We start from the raw sequence: 4,727 nt of genomic DNA, 5'->3' as shown, positions 1-4,727 counted from the left end.
TGGAATTTGAGAAACGTAACAGATGGCCATGGGGGAAGGGAGGGAAAAATAAGATAAAAACGGAGAGGGAGGCAAACCATAAGAGACTCTTAAATACAGAGAACAAACTGAGGGTCGATGGGGATGGGGGGTTGGGGGAGCGGAAATGGGTGATGAGCATTGAGGAGGCCACTTGTTGGGATGAGCACTGGGTGTCGTATGATGATTCACGGGAATCTTTGTTTATGGCCTCTCCCAAGCCTGTCAGTTTGGTGAAAGGTAGCCGCCCTCATTTTCCATCTTTTGCTTCACAGACATTTTAACTTGTTCTCTTGACTCCCCTCACCGTAGAGACCTCCTAGGGAATCGTCTTGTTCAAGACCTGCCCCACCGCTTGCTGAATGCTTCCCTTTGTAGGAACTGGTCTGCAGGGAGGACCCAGAGAGACGGCAGCTTGAGCACTTTCACCAGAAGGCATTTTGCCTAGCCCCACCCCTTGGCAGGGGGCGGTTCATCACTGGAAGGTGGGATTTGCTCACCTGGCAACAATTACGACGACTCCAGTGAGGTGGTGACAAAGGGGACCGTGGCTGGCGGTGGCCCAGCTTCTGTTCTCACTGCTCTGTGGAAAGAGCCCTCCACCAATCACCAATAACTTCCTAACCGGTCAGTCCAATGTCTACCTTTCCAGTCCTTAAACTATGCGTTCTCTATTCCCTTTTATGTCCTTTTTTGCTAAGCGTGACTTCTATGTTCCTTCAATTCCACACTTTCCAGGTTTCCCTTTTACCCACCCATTCATTTTTATGTGTAAACAAATATTTACTTGGCGTCCTATTACATTCCAGATAGATCTGCGAGCCAGGACTTCCCCTAGAGAAACTTTACACGCAAGCGGAGGTGGAGAGAAGCATTAAACAAGTAAATAAACATGTAAACAAAGCCATTTCATTTTGTACTTCTTAACCTTTCTCTGCCTCGTACACAGGCTTCTCTTTATTCCAGCAACCCTTTAACCTTGGTGTGTTTTTAGGTTGCTCTCTTTATGTCTTTTCTCGTCCCTCACACTTTTCTATCTTTTCTCATGGTTTTAACGATCTGCTTCGTCTTGATCTCACCCCTGTACTCATGTATACAACTGTCCTTCCAAAGATAACTCTGCCTGCATGTTTGGGAAGCATCAAACTCAAGAAATATCAAGATAAATGTATCGCCTCCTCCTTTAAACTTGCGCCTTCAGAGGGACCTTCCCAGCTGGTTTACACTAGCCTAAAAACTACAGTATAATCATGGAAGGCACATAGGGTGGGGGGAGGTGATTGATCATCATTCCTGGTGTTTCCAGTCTTCTCTCAGTGTACCAAATTAAAGATCTCTTGGTAGACGTATTTTGGTTTTCATCTCTGGTCTTCCAGAATAATCCAAAGCATAAGTACAGCGACCCCGTTATTTTAAAAAATATAGGCAGGGACGCCCAGGTAGCTCAGTTGGTTGAGGGTCTGACTTTTGGTTTTGGCTCAGGTCATGATCTCATGGTTTGTGAGTTCGAGCCCCACATCAGGCTCTATGCTGACAGTGTGGAGCCTGCTTGGGATTCTGCCTCCCGCACCCCCGCCACCCGCTCTCTCTCTGCCCACGCGTGTTCTTTCCCTCAAAATAAATAAATAAGCTTTACACATTTTTTAAAATAAAAAAAAATGAAAATATAGGTAGAGAGATAGATAGATAGATAGATAGATAGATGCAAGATGAACAACACCCACATTAAATTCTTAGAAGTCAAGTCAAGGTTAAGTGCTCCTATCTAACATTATTCATTCTGGACATAGGTGTTCAAAATAAGATGTTAGTATCAGACACCTTGATTTTAGTTTCCCCACACATCTATAACACAAGTTTCCCGTTAATATCAGGCTCTGAACATCATGGCATCTCACTTAGGACCAAGTACATATTAGGCCCGCGATACCCTCGATAAACTCGTGTTTACCGAGAGCCTTCTTCTCTCCAGGCTGCCAGTCACTCACTCAAGAAGACAAAACTGGGGACTTTGTGTTCCAATTCAACACAGAGTTTTGAGGTTTTTTATCGGTACGGAGAGAATAGATGTATCGCTTGGGTTAAACATTATGTGATGTGTTTTCTGCACTTACCCCTTGGCTTTGTTATTGTCAAAGGTAATTTAGGCTCTCTTCCTTTTTGGTGTTGTTGTTTTTAAATGGATATTTGGCAATCAAATGAATCCGTTATCTATTGTATTTTTCACAGTGTATGCGTTTCCTTTCTCTTTCTTAAAAAAAAAAAATTAATTCAGCATCAGCCTAACGCGAGCGGGGCTGACGTTAACACCCCAATCCAGCTGGGTGCAGGTTTCCGTCCTACTCACCAGGCAGCCTGGAACGCAAGGACAGTCCCTCATCCAGCTGAGTGAGCTACTGGCCTAGGGGAGATGCTGTCCCTTTTTGACAGAGCAAAGACCATGGGCCTGGTGCTGGCAGAAGGCACCCCGGACCCATTGGTGAGACCCAACCTCTACTGCCCTCTGAAAGCACTTCTTTATTGGCTGGAAAACACTTGCGAGGTTGAAGGGTGAAGTCCATGCATATTTTATGGAACACGTTTATTACAGCTATTAGGATCCGATCCCAATCCACATCATCGTCTTCCAAAGGCACTCATGCTCCTCCCTCCAAACTTAGGCGTGCCACTTTTCCTTCTGACCGAGGTGAAATAAATGCCCAATTACGCCCCCAACGCCACGACTGTTTTCTTTCCCCGTCGGCCTGTTTTCATCCTCGTCTCCTTTTTCCTCTGCTGCATCAAGGAGAAAAGAGGGTTGCGAAGGTAGGTGTGAAACAGGTTTCATCTCCTCTTACTACTTCTCGAACAATAAAATCTCTAATAACAACAATACCCACAATAAGGAAGAAGCCAGGGCAGAAAACCAGAGAAACCTCTAACTTCCATTCTGGGTGTTTTAAACCCCCGGCACTCATCGCAGCTCATTAAGAGAGATGGTGCATGACAGAAATACACGCAAATGAGATAAGAACTTTGAAAAAGCATTTCTTTACCAGAAAGAGAGAGAGAGAGAGAGAACAAAATGAGAAAGAAAAAAGGAATCCACAGCGTTCAGACGCAGATGCACAGAAGGGGAGCAGTTATGCACTAAAGGTGATCTTTTCCATCGCCCCCCTTTTTGGGGATCTTTGTATACACATTCCAGCCCCAGACAAAAGGAACAAGGCAGCTTTAGAGCCTGCAGAACCGGGGGCTGAGGAGGCGAGGGAAGAGAGGAGCATGATTGATGGCGTTCTGGTTGGCTTATAAAGGGCAGCCGGGAGTGCAGGGAAATAATCAGGGAAAAGGGCGTCCCGTGCTGGCTTTCTCAGAGGGGCGAAATGAATCCTGCTCTTCTGCATTATTAAGTTGTCAGGCGGGCTGATGATGAAAATCTGAAGGTCAGGCATAACAAGAAGCACCTTATGGGGGGGTCACGACCTTTCTGGAAGTGCTACACTCATGTTTATCTGCACCTAACCCTTATCCACAATTCTTCATTTGATAAGAACATTGGGAGAGGGGGAGGCAGGGAGGGGTGTCTCCTCATATGTATAAGCAGTGAGCGAAATTACGCTGCCCGTGAAACTGATTGTCGAGGCTCAATTCACAGTGAAAGATAATAAACCAAAAGAACACACGAGGGATGCAGGCAGAAATTGTTCGCTACAGTGGAACTCAATAAAGGGAGCGGGAGCTTCCCTAAATGACAAATTTGGTACCGTGGTGCTAAAACCGGGATTCTCCCTGGAATTGCCACGGCAATTCAGTCTCGGCAGAACCACTTTTTATCTACTTTGGAGATCCTAATGGCACGGGGAGGGAGGTGCTTTTTGGGGAATGTTTATTTCTCTATCTGCTTGTTTGAAGCCAAAGACTCACGGAGAGGGAAAATCAGACAGACGTCTTCTACTCGGTTTGTATCCGTGGGTGTTTGTTTCTGAACTGGAAACAGATCGGCGTTTGCCACGCACCTTGTCTGCATGTGTTTGGGGTGAGCGCTTGTATTTTTTTTATTTTTATTTTTTCTTTTTTTCTTTTTTTATTTCTTTTACAGAGAGTCCTTTTCCAGGTGTTCTCCATTTCTTGGGAACGGAGGAAGTGCTTGGGATTCTCAGCTGGGACGTGTAGACCGAACCTCTAACTGATCACAAAATAAACATATCACTTGTAAAAATAACACTGGAACAATTCACAACCTACGATGCAGGCTTCCAGTGACACTTCCAACTCTGGTTGTTTATCCCGATCTGTGAAAAAGAGCATTCTTCAGATTTGGAGTCGTTGGCAGTGATGTGCAAAATGCAGCGTTTCCAGAATCATCCACCGCTCGAGGTGGAGGCGTGTTTGAAATTGCACAGAAAGGGGGACGTTTCGCAAAATGAGGACAGAAACGAGCTACCTATGCAATAAAGAGTGACTTATTCTCAAAGTCAGTTAAGGACGTTAGCCTTCCTGGAAAGGAATCCTTCTAAATCGGAACGGAAGGAAAATGTTTTATTTCTTTGGCTGATGTCTCTTTTAAGGAGTAAAACCTGTTTTCCACACGGGACTTTGAGACGGAGTCATTGGCAGATTAAGTAGACAGCTCCTTCACTGGACGATGCTTGATCTGGACTTACATTCTTTTATTTGCTAGGGCTTCTAAAATATTATTTTGGTCAGGTTCCTAAAGTTACAAGCTACTT

At 45.0% G+C, this 4,727-nt stretch overlaps 1 long non-coding RNA gene across 1 annotated transcript; it reads left to right on the top strand.

Moving 5' to 3' along the window:
- The first annotated feature begins 554 nt into the window (after positions 1-554).
- Positions 555-4,480, top strand: LOC122239188. The gene is made up of 3 exons (XR_006218141.1): positions 555-645; positions 828-912; positions 4,097-4,480. It is a non-coding gene; the product is annotated as an uncharacterized LOC122239188 (long non-coding RNA).
- The last annotated feature ends 247 nt before the right edge of the window (positions 4,481-4,727 follow it).

The sequence above is a fragment of the Panthera tigris genome, chromosome B3 (genome assembly GCF_018350195.1).
Source record: "Panthera tigris isolate Pti1 chromosome B3, P.tigris_Pti1_mat1.1, whole genome shotgun sequence".
In the NCBI taxonomy this organism is placed as follows: domain Eukaryota; kingdom Metazoa; phylum Chordata; class Mammalia; order Carnivora; family Felidae; genus Panthera; species Panthera tigris.
The sequence above is the reverse complement of the archived record's forward strand: the minus strand, read 5'-3'. Positions and strand labels throughout refer to the sequence as shown.